Here is a 26,157-nt window from a genome sequence, read left to right as displayed (position 1 = left end):
AGAGGCAAAGGCCAGAAGAAAGAGGGCTCAATTCTGTTACAGCCGTGGAACTGTACTCTTGAAGCACACAATTATGGACTGTTTTCTAAATGAACCAAAGTGCAAACTGAAGGTAGAGAAACTCAAATTTTATCACAGCATCCCATAGCATACTTAAGAGTTGATTTCCCATTGTAGCTGCATTTTTACAGGGCTCAGAGCATTCAGCTATGGATGTTCTGAGCCTGCCATGTGCCTACCAGGGAGACTCAGGGGCTGAACCAGGCCAATAAGGCTTTCACATCAGCATTTTTCTCAAGAGCTGGGCCCCAGCACCCTGGCTGGCTGGCTCTTCTCTCAGAGGTGTGAATGCTCTTCTCTGAATTTTGCTTAGAGTAAGGTTCACTTAATACCGTAACATGTTTGCTCTCAAGAATTTTAAAGGAAGTGGTTTTGTGGGTTTTAATGCATTTTTTGCTTTAAATTTCAGGTCACTCAGCTATTGGACTGAAAAAGCCTTTTGTTTTTTTTTTTTTTTTTTTTTTTTTTTTTCCTATTTGGCCTTCTTTGGAAGCCAGTTTATTATCTGAGTTCTCTCCTGTAATCTCAACTAAAGCTTGAAGGTTCTGAACTACCTGAAGCCAGGCAAGTCATAACACATCATTACTGACTTCTGGCCCTTTCCTTCAAGCGAGTGTGAAGCTGAGAGGGGTCATTAAACTCCCCCAGAGGGTAATGTCTATTGGGATGGAGGACACAAAGCCATAAACTTGTCAGAACTGATTGCACCTCAAAGCAAGGTAGTGCTTGTCAAGGGCTGGGGGAAAGGTTGTTTATGACTTCACAGGTCTCTGGCATCATCGCAGATGTTGTTTCTGTCGTAAGAAGAGCAAGAAGAGCTGCAATGTGAAACCAGAAAACAGACACACTTCGTTTCTCTCTGCTGTTGGTCTTTTCTGGGGAGACCAGTGGAGTCACTCTGGGCAGGACTGAGGGGGACCCGGGTATCGGGTATATGACCAAGCCCTGGACAGTTCATGTGAAGGAGGAGGACCCAGCTCCAAGATCAGGAGGGAAACGTGCCTGACCTTTGTGCTGCTCTGCCAGGTGAGGTGTTCTTTTGTCTCCTCCCCCAGTGGCTGCAGGCAGGCTGAGAAGCCTTGCGAAACAAGACACTCTGGCAGCAGGAGGGCTCTTTCTACTGCCTTTTCTCTGATAACCTTGCAGGGAGTGTTGTTTTGGCAAGCGAAGGTATCTTGGGGTGTACTCTCCACCTGGAGCCTGCTTACTCAGAAATATTCTCCAGCTCACTTAAGCTTAAAGACTTTTCACTTCCAAAGGCCAACCTGGAAGGGGACAGCAATAGCTAATCTCAAGTTTTTAAAACAGCAGATGATTTCAGATTCCTGTAAACTAAGCATTGGATTGTATCCTTGGAAACAGCAGGACCCTATAAAGGCTTGAAGTTATAGGGTTGACTTTGAAGATGGGTTCTGTCTGTACAGCATTACCAAGGAGTACCACTGTGAATAATTTTATTAGTATGTGTAATAATTTAATCTTAGTGCTTTAGGCATGTGTTATTATTAGCAAAATTGACTGCTTATACAGTGGAATTTTGTTCATAGGCTCTCAATTCGAAGCAAAAGACAAAACTACCTTACAAAACAAATAATACAAAGACATGTATGGTCTGAAACATATTCCTTCACTTCCCTTGGAGTTAGAGAAACAAATTGTATCTTTAGGAACAATCGATATAATTTCTAATTTTCCTAATAACAGAGGTAGGTATTGTTTTAAGATAGAGTGACCAAATATTAATATTAATCAGCAATTTTAAAGTGTAGGATGAGGATATTGAGAATGACGCCAATACCGTCAAACCTTTGGAGAGATCAGATTAGATGGTTGTCTGCATGGTATGGTACGAGTAGTGCAGTGCTTGACTGTGCCCTTAACACACACACACACACACACACCACCACAGAAACAAAGATCCTTCTCCATCTGCTTGTCTCAGTGTCAGAAATCGTACCATTAGGGATTCGTTCATTTGGCTTATAGCATATAGCCTTTCTTTTAAAATACAAATAACCCTAGAAAAAGGGAATTAAATAACTAGTAGTCACTTACATTATAGAAATAATTGTTTTTAATATTCCTCCAGGCCTAGCATCATTGGCCATATATAAAAAAGGGTTCAAAAATATGTGTTGGTATATAGACAAAAATAAACAGAGTAGAGAATGTACATTGAGAAGCTCCCAGAAGGCCTTTCCAACCTCTGTCCTAGCACACCAAAATTTCCTGTGATAAAACACTCAGCATTACAGTGAGGTGGTTAAAAACATGGTCTTTAGAATCAGGTGGAATTGGTTTCAAATCCAGAGTCTGTCACATTAGGGTGTGTGCCTTTGGGAAATTGAATCATTTCAGGTCTCAACTTGCCCATCAGTAAAGTGGGGTTAATCGTATATGTTTCGTAAGGTGTTGTCATGATAGACAGAGATAATGAATGTAAAGCCACATAGTAAATGTTCATGAAATGATGAAGATCATAAAGATGGTGATGAAGAAGATGATGATTTCTCATCCCACCCATTGTCACTCCAGTTCTGGGCATTGAGTGAATGGGCTTGAATTAAATGACTTATAGAAGTGGCAGAAGTTGAGCAGCATGTATGCTGGGGCCTAAGTAACTTGAAGATCCTGGACATCTGGGGTAAGGATGGTATTGAAGAGGAAGATGATATTGAAAGTGTGTTAGTCACAGAAATAGTCACACACGATTTCTCAGTTTTCTGTGCGTGAGTCTTCACACCTATTAACCATTCTCAGTGCTGAAAGGATGTGATACTGTGTGTGAGCGTGTGTGTGTGAGCACACGTGTGAGCGTGTGTGTGTGTGTGTGTTGCAAAAGAATTCTTTCTGGGGTTCATGTTCTATAATTCTCCACATTTGATCATGTCCTGGTTGGCTCACTAGCGACAAAGAATGACAGGTTTTGAGTTATTTTTTAATGACTATAAAAATGAAGCCATTTTGGAAAGTAAGCTCACATGTGGCACGAGATGTTTTGTGGCTCCCAGCAGTTTTCTTTTTGCAAGATTTGAGATGACTGAGCATCCCTGAGTACCAGAGCAGTGCTGATTAGCAATAATAACGATAATGGTGAAAATGTACATTGGTTCGCATCTTTTCAGATTACCAAGCGTTTCCACATTCAGTGTCTCAGGTGGTTTACATAACAACTCCATAACATAAGCTAAGTAAGGGAAGTTATTAACTCCATTTTCTATATGGCAAAATGAGTCTTTACAGGATTAGTAACTTTCTCCCTGGTATTCTGCACAATCACAATTAGAACCTATGTCTTTGAATTCTTGGTGTATGTTAAAATCAGTCATAGAGGTAAAACAATGATGCTTAATACAATAACTATCCTCCCACATTTCTGTTGATTTTCATTAGCATATTTATGTTTCAATTCATTCATTCAACATAAATTGAGCTCTTTGTCATGTGCAAGCTATTAGAAACACAAAGATAAATATGGCACAATCATTGCTCTCAAAGAACAATAAAGTTGTATCTTATCTGTTATAAACTATACCAAGTTTATGCTTTTAACTTTTCTAGTTCAAAACTGGCGAGCATGACTGCCTTTATGGGAACAATCAGAGAGATTATATGGATGTGGATCATGGAAAATCCAGAATATATGGCTGTTGTGACAACTTGTACCTTGTTTTTACCTTATTTTCTCTCTTTGCCTTGTTTTTGCTCTGCTAAAATCTCCAAACAGCTAAAGTCTGTGTGCAGTGAAAGACCACTTTGGCCCAGCGGTGGAGCTTGCAGACCACCAGACAGTCATTATTGCTATGATGTGTTAGATTCTTGTCTTACCCTGAGGATGTCAAATTTGGAACTCAGCTCCTTGGAATAATTTTTCCTAGCGGAAACCTCCACCTTAAACACCTTTCAAATTCCTTAACTTTATCCGACTTTGGAGCATTTCTTTTAAAGAAGAAGAAAAATTGAAAGCCTTATGTATTTTGGAATATGCCCCAGTGAAGAAAATTGGTGCCAAACATGTGCCCGGACCTGACTTGCAAAGGGCTGTGGTTTAATGAGACCCTTTGCTTTGCAGTCTGCTGACCCAGCTTCTATTTGCTGAGAGTTGATGGTACAAAAGCTCTAGCTCTCAGATTGCCAGTGAAGCAGCGGAGCAAATTAGCAAGAAACTTCCAAAAAGAAGGCACAAAGATGCTTTGCTTTAAAGACTTACTTTCTCGGCAACCTTAAAATTTTGGCAGCTGCGTTGGTGACAGATTGTTAGCAACATTCTACTGGCCTAACTGAACATTTGCTGTCCTTACCACCCTATACCCTCCCAGACTGTGCAATCAAGAGCATGCGGTCTAAATTCCCTCCCTGTCCTAAGGTGCCAACACACAACCCACCCTTCGGATAGTAGAAGAGGGAAAACACAGGCTTTGTTCACTTCCCAGATTCTCTGTGTGAAGCGAGTTTAGGAATTTATATGTGGTTGGAACAGGGAAATATGACTATTCTGGAAGCTGTATACCAGTGTGGTTCTACATTTCCAATTTGGCTTCCCTATCCCAGAATAGGGTTCTTAGAGAAGAGCATTCCCATCCTCACATCTCAGAAAGCTAAAATAGAAAAGTCTGAGTTAAACACAGTATACCTTCACTAAAAGAATAAAATAAGTTAAAGCCCAGTTAACTACATGGAAAATGGGTATGTGGATGAACAAAGAAGAGAGCTATTCATGGAATTCAGGTAAATTATGACATCTGCTTAATGTGAACGTCACAAATAAAATCAGGTGACATTTAAAATGCAAAATCCTACATTAAAGTGTAAATTCTGGGCCAAATTCTCACCCAATACAATTTGATGGAAATTGTCTTATAGAAAATGAGTTATTCAGTTTTTTTTTTCCCATTTCCTGATGGTGAAAATCTGGGATAACTAATGTTTTAATAGGAAATCTAAAGGAAATGAACAGTATGACCTTGGCTAATTTTTAATTCTGATGATTTCATGATATGCATAGTAATTACATTTTTGGTTTTGTTTGACTTCATTTCAAAGCTATTAAATATATGTTCAATGCAGGGGATATGTTCCAGATAAACCATTGTTTGAATGTTAAAATTCATGTAAATCATATAACCAGGCAGGATTTTGTAGCTTTTTTGTGTGTGTAAGGGGGAGGATTCTGATTAAATGTGAAACAGCTCAAAGAGGTTCAAGAGTCTGGTATTCATGATTAATAGTCTGCAGTAGATATTAGAAATCCAGACAGACTGAAGGCAAAATGCCTTCTCTTTGTAGACAGACTGTATTCTAACCTCCAAGGACTCTGCATATTTAGCCACTCTCAATTCAAGTGCCTTTGCCAGCTCAGGCTTCATTGGATTAGAAAGTAGTGGAAAAAAACCCTCCCAGGAGTGATCGTCTCAAATTCCTTTAGTGTTTAATCTGTCTGGCGCATGGATGGCCCTCTTGAACTGCAGGGAGCACATGGCAGAGAGAAACGTCTTGGGCTGGCTGGCTTGTGCTTGGAAAGTGAAAGCAAGCTGTTATTTTCGCCTTCCCAGTTCACATTCCTGGCCTTTGACATCATGAGGTCATTGTTTGGTTGGCTGGAAGGGTGTCACACGTGGATAGCTGCCATTAGGTCACATGTGCATAGGTGTCATTTTTGTCTGGGACATTTACACAGGGTACTTATAACCTCTTTTGGTAGACTGAGCCGTGTTGCTCTTAAGAAAGGAAGTTTTTTCTTAGTCCTAACCCAAATTTTAATGTATGCTTCTGTAAGCCTACATCCTTGCAAACTTTAGTCAGGATAGAGTCCATTTCCCTCACAATAATCCATGTAGATATCAGAGCATCTCTTAGTCTTCTTAGGTTCAAGTCTAGACTTGAGGCTTATTAGCTATCTGACCATGAGCATATTCCTTAATTCCTCTATGTTTCCGTGTCCTCATCTTTAAAGTAGGGACAGTAGTAGAACCTCCTTCATATGGTGGTTGTAAAAATTGAACAAGACCACTTGTGTCAACAACTTAAAGCAGTGCCATTCACAGGGAAACACTCAGTTAACACTGATTATTATTTTATCCTGATCTTACACTTATTTTTGGTATTTCCTTATGCATCATTTTTTCCCCTGAAGCCCTGGAACACATTAATAGGGTTCTCAATATGGCCTCTTCATCAATAAATATTTACTGAAGACCTCTGTGGAGGATATTCTATTTTGAGAAGCTTTTTGTCACAATCTATAACTATTCATTTGGTCTGGTCTTTTCATGTGCTAAGACGTGTAAAACTGACTAAAAATACAGGCAACATTTAGGAGACAGAGTAGGCAAGAGCACACTGGGTGATACTTCTTGAAAAAGTTCGAGATGTCCATGTCTCGAAGGGTATGTACTACTTAATCCATACTAGAATGTACATATGGAATCACGGGATAATTAATTCTTGGTTATTTGGTATGTGCTTTTTGGAATGAGCCTACATTAAGAATATACAAAAGGACTTCTTTCGTACCCATGAAAGTCACTACAAGTGCGGTAGGAAGCAGGACTCTGGAGGTGGGGCTCAGACACCGGACCAAACTGAGGACTAGCTAAAACAAGGATGGGGCAACACTCAGTGGCAACACTCCAACCTTACCGCCCCTTTCCATGGTAAGGACTTGATGACCCAGAAGTTACTGCCCTTTTTCTAGAAATTTCTACATCATTTGCTCCTTAATTTGCGTGTAATTAGAAGTGGGTATGAATTTGACTGCAGAACTGCCTCTCAGCTGTTACTGTCAGCACACTGCCTATGGGGTAACCCTTCCCTGCAGGACCAGCCATGGAGCTGTAACTGCCATCTCAATAACGCTATTTTCTTCTACCATCTTCTACCACCGCTTGCTCTTGAATTCTTTCCTTAGCAAAGCCAAGAACTCTCCTGGCCTAAGACCAGATTTGGAGACCCCTGCCCTGCACCACAAGCACCCAAAGGGCGGAACTAAATCGAAGGTCCTAACAAAGGAAATCAGACAGAAAGATGAGAGAGAGAAATGGTGGCTTCCTCAGGGAAAGGGGAGGAAGTGACTGCCGGGTGCCTTCTGGACTCCATGGAAAGCACGGAAGAAGGGAAGCGGCAGCCATCAGAGTTCCCCGGATCATGTCAGGGGCAAGGAAGGAGGGTCAGCCTCTGCTGCCATTCTTGTAGATGGAGAACGGACTTTGCAACCGGCTACCTCCCCGCCGGCAATGCAGATTGAGCCCAGGGGCTGAGGGGGCTGAACCGTGGCGAGAGGGCGCCCAACAAGAGCTGGACCCCCATCGCCTCCTCGAGGTGACAGGAGCATGCCCAGGCTGCAGTCTGAGTGAGATGGCGCCCCCAGAGGCGGAATCAGGGCTTTGTGAGGAACCACACGCCCCAGCATCCCATGCTCATAGGTCACTGCTGGGGGAACCACCAGGGATGGTGGTGTGGTGTCTGTAAATATTGAGCGAGAGAAAGGGTGACCAAGAATTCAATCTCTAGCCCAGTTGTTTCTTGAGTAAGAAAGCAGGAGGCAGATATTTAGGAACGAATCAAACCTCAAGAAATACAGCATCCATGGGTTCTTTTCGCAAATAAAAAGTGTGTCTTGAAAACCAATCCAGCCAAATAAAAAATGAATCAAAATAAAGAACTCAGAAACTGAGAGGCTGTGGATTCGTTTAAAATAGAACTGAGACCAAACAATTTGGAGAGGAAGGCTGAAAAAGAGAATTTAAAGGTCACAAGTAAGTATTTTAGTATAACTAATCATACCGGTAATAGAAGAAAAAAGGTTGAAAAAAATATGTTAACTAACTTCCTCATCCTTCCTGTCAAAGAGTCAACAGTGAAAACACAGTTTAAAATAACAATAACTTCAGCTGTTTTAAGTTTTTCTGTTTGTTTGTTTCTTTAGAGATGGGGGTCTTACTATATTGCCCAGGCTGGTCTCAAACTCCTAGGCTCAAGCAATCCTCTAGCCTTGGCTTCCCAAAGTGCTGGGGTTACAGGCGTAAGCCACTGCTCCCAGCCAGCTCTATAGGTTTTGCACATTTTCTTAAATTATAAGGACCTTTTAAGAACTAGTATCTCTAGCAGTGAAGAAATGTAGAGGGTTCATCAGATTCTTCAGTTTTCAGTTTTTTAAAATCTGCTAATTCAAAGAAAATTAAATCAAACACTTCAAGTTTAAAATCACCTGAGTATCTTCTCATTGTTCTAAATGTCGATATGAAACTACAGGATAATGAAACCTGGGTTATTTCGTAGAACTTCTGTGTATCTACCAGGCTTTATATCTGTTATATGGACAAGGAGAGATAAGTGGAAAAATGCTCACCAAATATCAGCAATGGTTATTTCTGTGTGGTTTCAGGTGAAGATTTCAGATGAGTTTTAAATTTTCATTTTTTTTTCTGGTTTTCTTGACGACTTGAATATTGCTATAGTATTTTCTGGACTTTAACTTATTTTGTTCTTTCAATAAATCTATACTTAAAGCTTTCCAGCATGTATGGATGGAAGCGCTTTCCTCTATCCTGAAATAACAATTGGATCAATTAATGTATTGTCCTTATGACTGGTAATATTGGCAGAAAAGTTGTTCAAACTAAGACTGGTCACCTTTTTACAAAAGAAAAGGCAATTCTTTTGGAGGGAAGTTCTTTGGAGAGCAAGGAATTGGGGGAGAGGTGTCATTGGTCCAGATGAAATGTGGTTATTAAATAATGCCCTAAAGATAGCTGTACTTACATGTTTATCACAGCACTATTCACAATCAGAAGGATATGTGATAAACTTAAGTGTCTATCAATGGAGGATTAGATAAAGAAAATGTGGTGTATAAATGCAATGGAACACTCTTTAGCCATAAAAAAGAATAAAATCATGTCTTTTGCAGCAACATGGATGGAACTGAGGCCATTATCTTAAGTGAAACAAGCCAGACACAGAGAGTCAAATACCACATGCTCTCACTCATAAGTGGGAGCTAAAAAACCATGTATGCATGAACATAGAGAGTAGAATGATTGACAATGGAGACTTGGAAGGGAGAGGGGGTGGGAAAGGAGGGGACCAAGATAAATTACTTAATGGGTACAATGTATAGTTTTCAAGTGATGGATAGGTTAAAGCCCTGACTTGACCTCAATGCAGTCTATGCAGGTAACAAATTTGCTCTTGGACCCCATAAATTTATACAATAAATAAATAATGCCCTAAAGCAGTGGCTGTCACCTGTGGGTGATTTTGTACCCCCCCCCCCCCACTTACTCCAGGGAACATTTTTCCATGTCTGGAGACATTTTGGATTGTCATACTCAGGTGGATTTGGGGGAGGGGTGACATAGTGCTATTGGCATCTAGTAGCATCTGGGGATGCTGACAAACGTATTGCAATGCACAGGGAAACTCCACAACAAATAATTATTTGGCCCCAAATGTTAATAGTGCTGATTCTGAGAAACCCTGCCCTAAACTCTTGAAAAAGAAGCCATTATCTATACAATTTCCTTATAAGAGTGAGCCTGGAAGCAGATCCTATTTTAGCGACGAAAGCTAAGATGCTAAATTTATTCTATCTGGCCACTAGAATTTTTAGCCAGGTGTGTTTATTATTATAAAAGCAACTTTTCTGCTTTTTATTGGTCCTTTGTCTTCAACTACTGTATGGGTTTATATTTGTCACCTAGGAATGGGAAGTTGTAACCAGTGGTCTAAGTCTAAGCTAGGATAGTTGTAGTTTCCAATGGTGCCTTCAGTGACCTTGATGTAGGGGTCTCTAATCTCAACCCTACTGGCTGAACAAGCCAAGTCAGGCTATTTGAAGTCTCTGGAAAACCAGCCAATGGTCCGGATCAATTGCATTCAGCAAGAAGTTAATACAAGAAGACTGGGTTCATCTTGGTGTGTGTGTGTAGGGAATGAATTACCCTCTTCTCATTCACTTTAAGGACCATTTATTGCTGTGAATCAGGAGCAAAGTATCAATAGATGGGAGTGAGGATTGCTTTTGTCAGGTGGAGATTTTGCTTTTAGCCCAACAGTTTTCATAGCACCATGTCAAAGAGATGTCAAAGAGAAGCTGCACATGCTGGAATTACCTGCTGGCCTATGATTACAAATAGCCCTCATATGAAAATCTCAGCATTTCTGGCTGCTACCTTCAATTGCTTTTTCTGAAATTGGTATCCCTTGATGTCAACTATTTGATTTCAGTCAGTCATTTCTCTCTGGCAGCACTCCCTGCAAATGTGTCCTTTCAAGAAAACTAAACCTGCAAGTGGCTTGTAATGTACCATGACCTTATCATGTGAAGGACAAGTGGCTCTTGTGGTTATTACATAGCAGATGAACTGATGAACTGAATTATTGATCTGAAGCTTTGATAAGGTCAGATGTCTTTGCAAAAAGAAGCCACCACTTCCTTGGCTGCAGGGATGTAGTTCCCAACTATCTTTTCATAATGCCTTAAGATTTATACTTAGACTTTATTTTATATGGCTTAAGAAATGACTTATTAGTAAAATAGAATATTTTGATATTGGAAGAGAAAGCTGGGCTTTCAAGGCTGTTGGAGACATTGGTTTTCAACTAAATACATATGCTGATTGCTGTATATATTAGTAATTTTCAACAACGATCCTAGGGAACAAGGGCATGGGCAATTCATTAGACATAGCAATAATCAGAAAAAAAGGAAGCTATTGTCAATGCCTGTGGAGATATGAGTCTTATCTGGGGGAGAAAAACGGCCTTTCTCCAGTTCTCCAATAAACTATTTAGAAAATGGCCTTTCTCCAGTTTTCCAATAAACTAATTACCTTTGAATAGCATATCTAAGGCTTATAATAGAAAGTTTATTTCTAAGTACTATGCCGTAAGAATAGATTGAATTTAAGTAGAGAAAAGTAAAAGGGGGCACCAAACTGACCCTCAGGCTTCACCCTACAACAGATTTAGACCATAGCAGAGTTGGGCCTCAGCTTTGCAGGCTCTGAAACTGGATGTCAGTGAGTCAAGGTAAAAATGGCATCTATAATATACTTTTTTTTTTTTTTTTTTCAGACAGGGCCCCACTCTGTTGCCCAGGCTGGAGTGCAGTGGTGCGATCTCAGCTTGCTGCAGCCTCAACTTCCCAGGCTCAAGAGAGTCTCCCTCCTTAGTCTCCCTAGTAGCTGGGACTACAGTTATGTGCCACCACTACCGCATAACTTTTGTATGGTTTTTTGATAGAGTCGGGGTTTCACGATGTTACCTAGGCTGGTCTCAAATTCCTGGGCTCAATTGATCTTCTTGTCTTGGCCTCCCAAAGCGCTGTGATTACAGGCGGGAGCCACCACTCCTGGCTGAAGTCAGTGTACTTATAGAAGCATTCATTGAAATACAAAAAGAATGAAAGAACAGATATATAGAATAAGACTGAGTTAAAATTGTTGGCTTTTAATGATAATAAAGAATTTACCGACTGGGTGCAGTGGCTCGCACCTGTAATCCCAGCAATTTGGGAGGCCGAAGTGGGCAGGTCACCTGAGGTCAGGTGTTTGAGACCAGCCTGGCCACCATGGTGAAACCCTGTCTCTACTAAAAATACAAAAATTAGCCTGGCGTGGTGGTGGGCACCTGTAATCCCGGCTACTTGGGAGGCTGAGGCAGGAGAATCACTTGAACCCAGGAGGTGGAAGTTGCAGTGAGCCGAGACTGGGCCACTGCACTCTAGCCTGGTCAACAAGAGCAAAACTTCGTCACATATACACACACACGCACACACACACACATGTGCGCACACACACTACCAATATTTGGGGAAAAAGGGCTAAATTTATATTTATTTCAACTGGCCCAAATGGGAGAATTATGTCATATCATAGGTTTTAAACTAGTTTCAGAGGTATTTAAATCTGCTTGAAATTAGGAAGAGGGATTTTACTTATCTGTAAGAAATTTCAGTAAAGATGAAAATTAAAATGGGAATTTTGAACTTAGAAAAAGGTCAAGTATCTGAAATTTCTCATTACATAAAAGTGGTATTTTCGGCCGGGCGCAGTGGCTCAAGCCTGTAATTCCAGCACTTTGGGAGGCCGAGACGGGCGGATCACGAGGTCAGGAGATAGAGACCATCCTGACTAACACGGTGAAACCCCGTCTCTACAAAAAACTAGCCGGGCGAGGTGGCGGGCGCCTGTAGTCCCAGCTACTCGGGAGGCTGAGGCAGGAGAATGGTGTAAACCCGGGAGGCGGAGCTTGCAGTGAGCTGAGATCTGGCCACTGCACTCCAGCCTGGGCGACAGAGCGAGACTCCGTCTCAAAAAAAAAAAAAAAAAAAAAAAAAAAAAAAAAAGGGATTTTCCTCTCGTCTTAAAACATTTAACAAAAAAACCCAAACATCTGAGGTTAACTGTAATTCAGTGAAGTTAAGCCATTCACTACAAACAAAATATCTGTTAAAGGTTTTGGGCTGGAAATGAGTGATGGCAGTGCAGGGTAGACCTTCTAAGAACTTCTGCTCCTCCAGCTCTGCTCTGGACTTTGTCTGGTTAGGTGACAGGTCATTCTAGCTGCTGTGACAATAAATTTCTGACTTTCTCTGATGTCTTAGGCTATTCAGGGAGCTACAGAGAATTTGGGGACGAGGATTGAGAGAATTATAGCTATGCTACTTATTTTGGTCTTTTTTTGTAGAGTGTGGAAAACCTTTATTTTACAACACAATTACCAGATTTATAGTCAATCTGGTTTATGGACTATTTCATTCACTAAACACTAATATCTAAGTTGAGATTGGCAGAGGGGATATCACAGACCTCCTTGGGTGTCTGAATAAAGTATGACTTTTCTTTCCAGAAAATGCATACACAAAATTGCATACAAATGTAGATACAGGTTTCCGATAGCCCCTATGGGGCCATGCACTCAATTAAATAACTATTTTTTTCCCTTTCTTGTGATTTCTTTCCTTTTTAATGCATACATAATAGATATGTGTAGTTTCTGGGTTGTTTTGGTCTGTCTTTATTTCCGAAGATAAATTCAGTTTGTGATAGTAAAATGGATCACTTATTAATTGGGTTGTGCCCGGTTAAATATCCAAGGGTGTTCTGAAGAATAATCTCTTTACTTCCTCTGAATTAAACCTAGAGTAAACCATTAAACAACAACAACAACAACCAAAACCAACAAACACTCTCGGGCAGATGCGGTGGCTCACGCCTGTAATACCAGCACTTTGGAAGGCCAAGACAGGTGGATCACCTGAGATCAGGAGTTTTAGACCAGCCTGGCCAACTCTACTAAAAGTCCAAAAATTAGCCAGGTGTGGTGGCGTGTGCCTGTAATCTCTCAGCTACTCTGGAGGCTGAGGTATAAGACTCGCTTGAACCCGGGAGGCAGAGGTTGCAGTGAGTCGAGGTTGCAGTGAGCCGAGATCGCATCACTGTACTCCAGTCTGGGCAACAGAGTGTGACTCTGTCTTAAAACAAGCAAACAACAAACCCACTCTCTTGTTGATAAACAAAGATAAAACACTCCCCTGATGAAAGGGGTTTGCCATGGGGCGCTTTCTCGCATTCTGTCAACTTCAATTAGTAAGCAAAGCTACAGTGTTCATTACCTTAGATTACAGTATCACCAAATGCAGACTATGTGGTTTCTCTCTCTCCCTCGCCTCTTTTTTTTTTTTAATGTTCCAGGGATCTCAATATATCCGCATACAGTGATTTCTTGCCCCAGGCTTTTCCTACAATCCCAGAAATAATAGTAACACTTATCTACAAAAAATAAACAAGCAGGCACTTTTATGACAGCTGGAGACCTTGAACACACTTGGCCATGGCTTATCAGCCTCCAATGACGTAGTCTGAAGCAAAGAACCTCTTGGGCCCTTAACTTTATCTCTAATAGCAACATCCCCAGCAGCCTCACATCCACCTACAGGAGCTGGCAGAACCCTAGAGAGCAGCTGCTCTAATGCTCTCATCTGGTTCAGTGAAGTTACTTAACACAGCACTTAGGAAGGGTCCATTTCCATTCCATGCAGATACTCTCATTAGTTATTTACATTCAGTCTAGCAGGACAGACAAACCCAAAGAGACAGTTGAGGCTCCAAAGAGGGAAGTCAAAGAAAGAGAACAGATTGAGGATTTCAGGGAAGGCTTCTAGGAGGAGGTAATGCCTTAGCTGAGTATTGGAGGAAGCAGAGGGGTTAGATGACTGGAGAAGGAAACTGGGGACGAGAAATGGGGCATTCCAATCCCAGGTGATGGCACAGGCAAAGAGGAACGACAGTCAAGCATCAATCTTTTTTGGTCCATTCTTCAAGTTCAGATTCCTTTATTTACTTTTTTCGAGATAGGGTCTTACTCTGTCTTCCAGGCTGGAATGCAGTGGTGCTATCACACCTCAAACTCCTGGGCTCAAGCGATTCTCCCGCTTTAGCATCTCAAGAGTTGGGACCATAGTTGCTGCCACACCTGATTAGTTTTTTTAATCTTATTTTTTGTAGAAATGGGGTCTCATTTTGTTGCCCAGGCTGGTCTTGAACTCCTGGCCTCAAGTGATCCTCCCATCTTGGTCTCTCAAAGTGCTGGGGTTAGAGGAGTGAGCCACTGCGCCTGGCCCAGATCCCTTTGCGGATCCATTTTCCCTGCTTCAGCTGCCTTTGGCAGAACGGAAAGGTCTGCTCAGGCAGTGTGAAGCTGGCCTTGTTGCAGAATGATTTGGTAGCATGGCTAAGTCTGGTCTTAACACTTAGCAGGTGCAACCTGAGCTCCTGCACTTCTTGGAGGGCAACTTTCCAGCAAGAGAAGAGCCAACAGGTTCAGTCTAAGCAGCTACAAGGGCCCAGTGTGGGGAGGGGGTAAACATATCCAAGGAATCGAAGGAACCAAGATAAAGTCTTGGGCCTCAATGGCTTCATCTTCATAGTCCTCCTTTAAGCTTACCCCATACTTCTGTGTTTGGAAGGAAAAACACAGTCTTGACATGGCGACATCAACTACATGTGGCTGAATCTGCAGCTTCATACATCAGGGAAGTTGTACGTCATCCATTCCAATGTTTTGACTTCCTCTCTACCTCTGCTCCCTCCTCTCCAATCTCAGCCATTTTCTCCAGCTGTTATTGGTAAAGAAATGATAAACATGCACATAGCTGAAGTATGACAATATTATACAGAGCTGCATTTGGGCCCCTGCTATGTAAACTAGGCTCATGTATTGAAAAACCACAATAAGCAACAAGACGCATCCTTTCTCTGAAAGCATGTTTCTGTCTAGTTCTCCTATCAAGATCTTTTCCCAAGCACTTCCACTGGCCTTGGTGTGCACAGACCCTGGAGGTATGGGATGAGAATGGAGCTACAGAGGAGTCTCCAAGGGGCAGAAAGAAAAGCCATGACTGGGAGCCACATTTGGAAGGATCATTTCTTTGTTTTCAGCTTCATCCTGGTAACATTTCATTGCATTCTCCAGTGTGCAAAGCGAGCGTTGTATACTCATACAGATACTGGGTGGTGGTTGTTTTTATATGCTCTTCATGACTGTCTGCTGGATTTTCCTCTGTCTTCTTTCCAGTTGGATTAACCACTTCCCTCTTGACCCTGAAACCATCAGCCTATCTGTGCCAAAACACCACCTCCCACAGAGATAGGGCCTGGTGAGTATATCCGTCACGTAGCTCTGCTTGTCTTCCAGTCTTCATGATTAACAGGAACAAGTGGCTCTGTGCTGGCATCCGAAAAAAAGACACTCCTATTGCTTAACCGTTGCCCAATTTAACTCACTTGACGAAGTGATTTCTTGGAAATTGGCTAGGTGAAGGTTTATTGAAAGAAGTATCCAAGATTATGATATTGAGAATTAAATAGCCATACAATTAACCATCTACTTTTCCTTATGTGAATGTACTTTACCTAATAGATACATTCTTGAAAATGTGTATCCAAGTTGAGATTAAAAAAAATTATAACTAGCACAGAGGTGTCAGCTACTTAAGACTCTGGTTAAAATGAGCAATTCCTTTGTAAATGAACAATCCCTTTCTAATTTAGTTTCTATAAGAACAAGTGTTCAAAAGGGTTGAATTTGCTAAAAGCAAGGGCAACCTGAATCATGACAAGTGCCACACAGTGCCACCAATGCTGAGGTGCGAACGGCCGGGAACTGCGCCTATCTGTGTGCGTTCATCTGTATTGCCCTCGACACAGTCCCCACCTGTGGTCAAGCCTTCTACTCCCTTTCCTGCCAGCAGATTCCACCCTGCCAGTGGCTTGATATGCTTCATTTATTTGAGGTTGTGAGTCAATATTATCAAGATCCAAATTACCCTGGGCATTGTTCATACAATGGAAGGCAGAAATGGACACCCATGACATGTAGGGCAACTGTTAGTAGAGCCTCATTCAATATGAAATTGTTCCCTGGAAAATTCCTCTGTTCACCCAGACAGCAAGTGATTCAGATGTCAAGATTAAGGAAAATGACTATGGGGTGGACAGGCACTTTGAAGTGCTCTGACCTCTTTTACATGATTGGTTTCTTTTCATTAGCATTTTCCTAAGTCGAGCAAAGAAATGCTGCCTACCTGAATGTCACGTCAACATCCAAATGTGCTTTTCCTCTTTCTAATAATAGAAATCAGCCAAAGGCTGCAATGAACATGCTTACGAGATACTGTTTCCAGGCAAACTCCAAAAGTTGTTTTGAGACCAAATCCCTTTTCCACTCTCTCTCCCTCTCTATGTCAAGCACAAGAACCAGATTAGAATTGGAGTTAGTATTTGTTAGGAGCTTTTCAGAACATACCTTCATTTGCACATATCCCAATTACCAAGTTTTATGGAAGTAATAATGGAGTATTTTGTTATAAAGGGGTATGAGATAGGGCTAAATGACCTGGGCCGTCCCTGTGGTCAGGGAGTGTCCATGTCTTATGTTCTGAAGGATGATGTGGGCCCCACTCTTCAGACCCTTCCTTGGACCTGGAAGGGGTACCCAGTCACATCTCACTCTCCTGGCCCTCGGTGCAGACAGGGCTGCAGCTAGTGCCACACTCCGGGCCCCTTTCACCAGGTTGTGAATGCTGTAGATCAACCTTGGTTTCTCACAAGCACCCCTAGGTCTATCCTTGCTCTCTGGGAGTATTAATGCCTTCCTTATTTCCCAGTAATCAATATTCAACCGGCTCATTAATCCACTTCTGGGTCTGCTGGGCACAGAGCACTGTATTCTCTGTTGCGAACACCAAGCTGAATAATACCTACTACATCACAATAATATATGACCTCCGACCTGTTAGAATGGCTGTTACCAAAAAATAAAACATGAAAAAACCAATGATGTATGTTGGTGAGGATGTGAATAAAAGAACCCTAATACACGACTGGGGAAAATGTACACTAGTACAGTCTAATGGAAAAAAGTAGGGAAATTCCTCAAAAAATTAAAAATAGGACTACCATACGGCCCAGCAATTTCACTCTGGTCTGGATATATACCCACTTCTAGGTACATATCTACAGGAAATGAAATCAGTGTGTCAAAGAGCTCTCTGCACCCCTATGTTCATTGTAGCAGTATTGACAAGAGCCAAGTTATGGAATCAACCTAATGGATAATGGATAAATGAATAAATGTTGATGAATAGAGAAAATGCAGGACATACAGATAGTAGAATACTATTTATACTCAAAAAAGGCCATGCTGGCATTTGTGACAACATGGGTGAACCTGGAGAACATTTTGCTCAGTGAAATAAACCAGACACAGAAAGACCAATACAATACGATCTCACTTATTTGCGGGCTATACAAAAGTGGAACTCATCGAAGTAAAGAGTAGAAACGTGGTGATGAGAAGCTAAGGTTGGGGACAGGAGGTACAGGGATTGAGGAGATGTTAGTAAAAGGATACAAAATTTCAGTTAGGCAGGAGGAGTAAGTTCAGAGAATCTATTGTGTGTCATGGTGACTATAGTTAATAGTAAAGTATTGCATACTCAAAAATTGCTAAGAGAGTAGATTTTAAGTATTTTTACCTTAAAAAATGATATGTGAGCTAATGCATATATTACTTAGCTTGATTTAGCCATTGCACAAACATTCAAAACATCATGCTGTACATCATAAACATATACAATTCTTATTTGTCATTTAAAATACATATTATATATATATATACACACAAAAAAAATTTTTAAAAGACCCCCTGCATGTTCTCAGCTAGTAAATGGTCTAGCAAGGAGGCCAACGTGCCCACAGGCAGCAAGCTCAGCACCTTGTCAAGGGTGCTAGGGTAGAAACAAGCACAGAGCAAACAGAACAGGTGTGACTGATGAGTTAATGGTTTACTTGTATTAATGCTCGTCAGTATAAGCTGCAAGCCGGGAAATTCTTCCAAACCACTCAAATCACTCAGCATTGGACTTTTTCTTGTTTTTTTTTTTTTGTTTTGTTTTGTTTTGTTTTGTTTTGTTTTTTTTTGTATTTTTTTTTAGTAGAGACGGGGTTTCACCATGTTAGCCAGGATGGTCTCAATCTCCTGACCTCGTGATCCACCTGTCTCGGCCTCCCAAAGTGCTAGGATTACAGGCTTGAGCCACCGCGCCCAGCCGGGCTTTTTCTTTTCTAGTGACACATCTACTCAAACTAGGGGAGGATGTTCTTGGAGTTACTGACTTTGCTAAAGCAGCACCCACATTAAAAAAAAAAATGAGAACCGAAGATAGAAAGCACATATTTCAACCTCCCCAAACGAGAAGTTAGATTATACTTTAGATAATCACTACTTCAAAGTGTTTTGATCATAAGAAATCATCTCAAGACATCCTTAGATACTGATGGATCAATCTATAGTAAATTGGTGGAGACGTCATAAATTCATAATTTCAAACAATATGTTACATTTGGAAGTGGGAGATATCTTTCAGCTGTGCAAATAGAAACTGGGCTAGATTAAGAAATCTAATTAAAAACACCTCCACCAATACCAATTAAAATGGAAATTACCTGGGAGAAAATGAGTCTTGATTAAGAGAAATGCCTGTGTTATAGATTTTTAAAGGCAAGTTAATTATTATTATTTAGCTACTACTTAATTGGCATTCATCATATGCTAACCCGCATCATTGGCTCTGTATGTGTGTCTGTTGTGTGTGTGTGTTTGTGTGTGCGTTTGTTGTGTGTGTTGTGTGTGTGTGTTGTGTGTGTGCGTGCGTGCGCACATGATGAGTTTTCTCTCCTTATCTAAAATGTAAGTTCCTTAAGGGAAGGGACTAGAACAGGAGTTTCCAGGGAGTGGGTACACAGAGGGTGCTGCTGTTGCTGCTACTTATGCTTTTGGCCCACCTGAACCCAAATCAGTGCTTAAAATCCTACCAAGGCAAATCTCATTAGGGCTTTTTTTAACTTCAACCCCAGCTATTTCTGGAGGTCCTGGTTCTCTGATTCTGATGCTTTTGCAGAAGGGCATCTGAGTACTGGAGGGGAACAGGATTGATTCCATCTTCTCTCTTTACTCAGGAGAGCACAGTAGGAACATGTGCCAGGCTTCCAAGAGAAAACAGAGCCAAATAGTGGCCATTATTATAGCATAATGCATATGTGATGGGAAAAAGGGACTCAAAGGAATTTGGAAGGAACATAATGGAGTGACAAGAATAAACAGTTCAATTAGATCCTGGTAAAGGAGTATGTCCCTGGTTATAGGATGATCTGGGAAAAAAAAAAAAAAAAAAAACTAGTGATGAAAATGAAAATAAAGTCACTGCAGAGTTTCTAAGGCAGCAAAGCAAGTGTACCAGCACAGTACGAGAGGGCTCCAACGCCCAGTGGGTGCATCTGGAAGTGACTAATTTTCATTTGTAATATGGTGCAGTGGCAAAGCATGGGGCAGAACTAGCGTGCGGCATAGACATCCACTGGGAAAGCCACCAGCCCCTCAGCAATGTCTCTTGTCCTTACACTTAAAATGGAAGCTGCTGGAAGAAAAGGGTTTCTGCTTCTACTTGCACCACTGAGTACTTGATAGGTAATGAGACTGGTTTTGGAGAGCAAATGGAAAAGAATGGCTACTTAAGTCAATAGTGGGAGGTTGGAAGAATGAAGCTTTTATTAGACAAAAGGTCAACATTCATGAGTGAGAAGAGAGGGGTGGCGTCTGGGGGTGGGGAAGTGGTGGAGGAAGAAATTCCAAAGCATGCTGCAAATGGGACTCAGGAATGTGTGTCAATTAGCAAAGGAAGTGAGCTAGGAGGTCTGAGTTCTAACAGGCATGGGCAGGAGATGGAAAAGAGACAGAGGTGAGCTGGTGAGGAAAGGCTCAGAGAGCAGCGTGAACCAGCCCACAGGGATGAGGCACGTTGCCTTCAGCCCTGAGATTCTCAAGGAGCCTAGGACATCTTAAAAAATTGGACTTTTGCCCATAGCAGTGTTGAACCATCTCAGTTTGGTGCTAAAGGTCTGTGGTGGAGGCACATTTCTTCCAGCATGTGGGGGCTTGAGGGGCAATTCTCTTTCTGATTCTACAGCGGATGTTGTGTAGCGTTCACCCACTCTAGGGCAATAGGGACTTTCTTTGGTGACTTCCCAGCTACAGAATGATTAGTAATAGCTAACTCAGCTGGTTCTTCACCATTTGCCTCCCTCCCACCCACCCAGATTCATTCTCTTTCTTCCCTTGCTTTGCCGTGGGAGTGCGTCTTGAGAAGCTGAGCCTGAGGACCATTCTTTTCCACTCCCTGGCTTCTCACTGGGTCCAGCCAGCGGGAGGGAGGCTCCTGCAAGAGGTCAGAGGCTGGAGGGAGAATGAGAGTCGGGTGCTTCCTCTCTGCTTCTCTCCACAGCCTCAGCTTTCCCTGGGATCTAATAACACAGCTTCTTCCCCTCCCCTTTCCTGCCCAGGCTAGTCAAGCTTCTCACTGTTGCCAGCCTCTGGGGACCACAACAGAATTGTGCTCTTTTCCCTGTCCACACCTCTGCCTCTCCTCTTTGATCATCTGAAGTGAATTCCGTGCCCTGCCAGACCCTGCCGGCTGTGCTGAGTGTTGTGATGTCCCGGCCTTGTCCCCAGCCCTCTCTGTGCACTGACTCACTGAGTCCTTCCAACACCTATAGATGAGGTTGGGGTTCGAAAAGGTTAAGATACTTGCTCAAGGCCACAGAGTTGAGGTTTGAACCTAGGTAATTGAGCTCTAGACCCCAAGCACTTAACCACTGGTCCATTCTACCTCTCTCCTAGCTTAAGGTCACGTTGCTGAGGCACAGCTAAGAACGAGAAAGTTGAAGATTCAAAGAGCTCAAAATACATGTCAAAAAGGTTTATACACTAAAGCTTATTTGTAGGAAAATCTCTCAGATCATGTTAACTATTATTTTGTGCATAATTCTAACAGATAAGATAATGGATTTCCCATCTCAGTGGTTCTCAGCCTTGGCTACTCAACACAGTCACCTGGGGAGTTGCAATCTATCCTCATGCCCAGGCCATACCCCAGGCCAGTGAAATCACAGTTCTGGAGATGGAACCCAGGAGATTTCAGCATGCTGCCAACATTCAGAACCACTGTCCTAGACCACAGCAGCAATTACTAGAAGGCAGGGATTACAGACGGACAGGTCGGGAGATGTAAGTAGAGAGTAACAGCTGACAGCTACACAAAGGGAGGATAAAGAGTTAAAAAAAAAAAAAAGCAGAGGGAAAAGGGTCTGATCTGGGTTCATTTAATGTCTGGGCAATCTACCCCTAGATCTGCAGACATCTTATTATTTTTATTATAACATTGTACTCATTATTCTGAGCCAGTTAAAAAATAGAAATATTGCCAATATACTTGATTGAAGTAAAGGCAATAGATACCTTTTGGAAAGTTGTCTTTATCCTAAAAGGCTACATCATTAAGGATATTCTTAAATAGGGTAAACTTGACCTATCTGGAAGGTTCACTTAAAATATGATATTTCCAACTGATCTGTTGATGCCAAGTAAATGAGGAATTACTGCGGGACTGCACATGTTTGTCGGAATACTCACACCTGCTGACTTTCAGCAGATGAGAAATTCACTTGCTCCTGATTCATGCTCACAGATGACATTTTCATATTTCTTGGCCCTAATGTGGGTGCTTGGACAAACACGAGAGCTCCCCAGGCCATGGCAAAAGCAGAGGACGATGCCAGTGGCGCGTTCTGCTGGAAATGGTCCGCGGCACCGGGAAAGCAAAGGCTTTGTGTGTCTCAGCGTGGGCTGCGGTCTCCCGGTTGTTATTGTTGGTTGTTCTTTTTGGACTGGGGTTGGAATATTCCAACAATCTGTTCCTGACAGCAGACCAAACAACTTTTATTTCTTTCTTCTGTTTCTCGTGGCTGGTCTTCTTGTTTACATGCTTGCCTACGAAAGCTGATGTTGTGATGTGAGGATGGCTCGCAGGATATCAAGGTTGTCTCAGGGCTCCCCCTTTCATTAGTTGAGAAGCCGGGGCCAGGCAAGGGGAAATTCAACAATCGCCATTCCCACTGCAAACAAATAGCTCTTGTTCTCCTCCTGCTCCCCGCACCCCTGAAACTCCACTGTTGCTTATTCCTTCCCTCCAGTTCTTCAAGGACACTAGCACTGTTTTGCATTAGCTCACCTTGAAAACAAACATGTCCCAGAGGAACATTGCGGGTGACTCCCGGGAAAGGTCTTGCAGCTACAAGCTTGTCCAGGCTCAGCTCCTGCCTGGGCGGGATTCTCATCCTTGGCCTATTGACATTTGGGGCCAGATCGTTCTTCGTGGTGGGGGCTGCCCTGTGCAGTATAGGACGGTAAGCATCATCCCTGGTCTCTACTCTCTAGATGTTAATTGCGTGCCTTCCCCCATTTTTGACAATAAAAAAAAGTCTCTATTCATTGCCAAAGTTTCGTGGGGGATACAATCACCTCCAGTTGAGAAACAACATGCCAAGGGGAAGATGTATGGAGACCTTAGCTTTCCAACTCCATCAGACACTGGGCACCCTGGGGCCAAGGAACTAAACTAACATCTCAAGGACGTTCACTCCACCACTTGGCTGTGAGGTGTATGGGCTGTTGTCCTCTCCCTAAAGTATTTTCATATAAGTGAAGAGTTAGACCTGTTTTGTATGGACCCTGGATTGACCCGGAACTTTCCAGCAGTCAGAGCTGGCCAGGAGAAATGAGCAGCCTGAGGAGTGGCTGGCCCCCACCATGGGGAGGACTGGGTGTCTTCCATTTGCTTCTCCAGGACCATCTTCACCCTCTTTTCCCCTGCTCTGCACCCCAGAGTCTGATCTGCAGGTATTCCATTGGGCGGCTCCTCTGCCCTTTGGCTTCCAGTTGGGTGAAGAAGGAAGTAAAGTCTGGATATTTTCCCCCGCCTCTCTCATCCCTACAAGGTCACTGTGGCCTGGCTGTGTCCCTCAACCAATGGTCTTGACTCCTGTTGGAGGCCCCATGCTTAGAGCCCTCTTCTGCCTCTTAGGCATGGTGAGGGAGGCTTCCCTGATACTAGCCCTGGCCACTGCATTGCCCTTTGGGTTTGCTGCACCCTGGCCTCACTTGTAGCTAGTCCTGGCATCAAATCCTCTGAGTTCTTGTTACATTAGGATAATCTGGGTGTGTCCTATATTTCTTTCTGGGATCTTGTCTAATACAGGAAGTCATGGGGATTTTACATTGAGGACACATGGACCTTCAAGGTCTCTTTGAACCCACAGATTCTACGACATGTATAAGTGTTCAATGGTTGCTCAAACACTAGCCTGAGAAGAAAAACCTTATCCTCTTGGCTGAGAGATAATGAATATTTATTCATAACTTCCTATATTTTATCATTACTGTGGAGGAAAGACAGGCATGTTTATAACGCCAAATGCTTGTGTCGCAGATAGTATCGGTTTGACTCTTCTTTCTTGCTTACAGAACCCTGACTTCTTCCCCCTTCCTCAGAGTAGCCATGTCCTTTGAGAGGCTCTGGGCTCTTCCCCAGCCCCGTGTAATATTGATTTCTATCATTCTCCCTTCCAGGACTGTTGCAGACATGGGTGCATGGTACAGTTCTGGGTTCGTTGAAAAGAGTATTATGCAGGAGGTTGCTGGTAAAGTTTTTTCACTCTTAGAAAGAGACACAATTAAAGGCTATTCCCTTTATTCCACCTCTGGACATTGGTGTGAGAAGATGTGATATATGGAGGTACAGTAGTCCCCCCTTTTTTTCTTTTGCTTTTATCTTTTTAGAGACAGGGTCTCCCTGTGTTGCCCAGGCTGGTCTCGAACTCCTGGGCTCAAGGGATTCTCCTGCCTTGGCCTCCCAAAGTGCTAGGATTACAGAGGTGAGCCACCATACCTGGCCAACAGGGTGGCAGAGCCCAAAGATGAAGAAACCTTGGTCCTTGATAAGTTTGAGCCAATGACTTAACCAACCTCAGGATTACTCTTTTTTTAAAAAATTTTAATTTTTATTTTAATTTTTTTTTTTTTTTTGAGGCAGAGTCTCGCTCTGTCACCCAGGCTGGAGTGCAGTGGCATGATCTCGTCTCACTGCAAACTCTGCCTCCTGGGTTCAAACGATTCTCGTGCCTCAGCATCCTGGGTAGTTGGGATTACAGATGCACACCACTATACTCAGCTAATTTTTGTAGAGACAGGGTTTCGCCATGTTGGCCGAGCTGGTCTAGATCTCTTGGCCTCAAGTGATCCACCCACCTTCGCCTTCCAAAGTGCTGGGATTACAGGGATGAGCCACTGTGCCCAGCCCTCAGAATTACTCTTCTCCAAGAATTATATTATGTGATATCATAAATGCTTTTACTGCTTAAGCTATTTTTAGTCAAGATTTCTGGTACTTGACCTGTAGCGCAAGGTACCCTAATACACGGTTTCAGGTGTTAATCTCCTTTAATTCAGTAATAAATTGTAGAGATTAAAAACATCATCTGAACCTCTCAGTGGCTTTTGCTCACTTCATCCTTGGAGCATTTTTACTGTTTGACTTCCATGTTACCATGTTTTCCAGATACTCTCTTGACATCCCTGGCTGTTCCCTCTCACTGTCTTTTCTCTGATGCTCCTCTTCTCTTTTCTAGCAAGTCACTGCATGGGTGACCTTATCCAGTGCCATGGCTTTAATGGCCATGCAGACAGTGATGACCACAAATGGAAGTCTCTCTAGCCTTGACTCTTCCCCTGAAGCCCAGCTGTGTGTATACAACTACCCACTCAACACGAACCCTGGATATCTCATAGACAATGCCAACTTCACATTTCCAGAACAGACTTGCTCTCCTTCCTCCGACCTTCACTATGGTTCTATCTCTCAGTAAATGGCATTCTCCTTTGCTATACCCAATATTAGAGTCATGTTTTACTCTTTTCTTCTTTCATGGCATGGAACCTAAACCCTACATCCCATCCTTCAACATATATCACATATCTGTTTCTTGCCTGTTTCACTACTACCTTCTTTGTTCGTCTAAGCCACCAGTATCTCTCTCCTGAGCTATGGCAACAGCTCCTCACTGGCTGTTCTGCTTTCCTCTGGCTCCCCTGCGATCTGTTCTGGGTATATCGGCCCAAGTGATTTTTCTAAACAAGGTCAGATCTTCACTTTCCCTCTGGACCTCTCCAGTGGTTTCGTATCTCACTTGGAATATACAGAAAAGTCGTTAGGATCACCTACAATGCCTTATATGGTTTGGCCTTTGGATGCCTCTCCAACGATTTCTTTATTGCAACTATACAGGCTTCTTTTATTTTCCTCAAACACTTTGAGCAAACTTCTACCTTATGACCTTGGCATTTGCCACTCCCATACCTGGAATGTTCTACCAGCTAGCCAGCTGTCGCCTCACTCACTGTTTTCAGGTCTCTATTCAACCGTTGCAGCCTCAGAAAGAACTAGCATTCCCTGGCATTCTCCATCTCTATACCCTATTTTATTTTTTATTCTTGAAATCCCTTACTCCTTCACAACCTATTAGAACCTTTGTGTTTATTTGCTGATTACCTATATCTTTGGCTTGGATATAAGCTCTGTGAAAGTAGGGATTTTGTTTTGTTCACTGTTGTGTCCATTGCTCTTTTTTTTTTTTTTTTTTT

General features: G+C 42.4%; 1 protein-coding gene and 1 long non-coding RNA gene across 2 annotated transcripts in view; one reads left to right on the top strand and one right to left on the bottom strand.

The window, feature by feature from the left end:
• NEDD9 (neural precursor cell expressed, developmentally down-regulated 9) overlaps positions 1-26,157 on the bottom strand; it is a 201,891-nt gene that overhangs the window by 74,472 nt on the left and 101,262 nt on the right. The gene's annotated exons all lie outside the window — the stretch shown is intronic.
• On the top strand, positions 602-5,259 carry LOC108541603 (uncharacterized). The gene is made up of 2 exons (XR_001888994.1): positions 602-1,086; positions 3,788-5,259. It is a non-coding gene; the product is annotated as an uncharacterized LOC108541603 (long non-coding RNA).

Source organism: Rhinopithecus bieti, unplaced genomic scaffold (genome assembly GCF_001698545.2).
Source record: "Rhinopithecus bieti isolate Rb0 unplaced genomic scaffold, ASM169854v2 scaffold_19939, whole genome shotgun sequence".
NCBI classification, from domain to species: Eukaryota; Metazoa; Chordata; class Mammalia; order Primates; family Cercopithecidae; genus Rhinopithecus; species Rhinopithecus bieti.
This window is presented reverse-complemented; position numbering and strand designations above follow the sequence as displayed.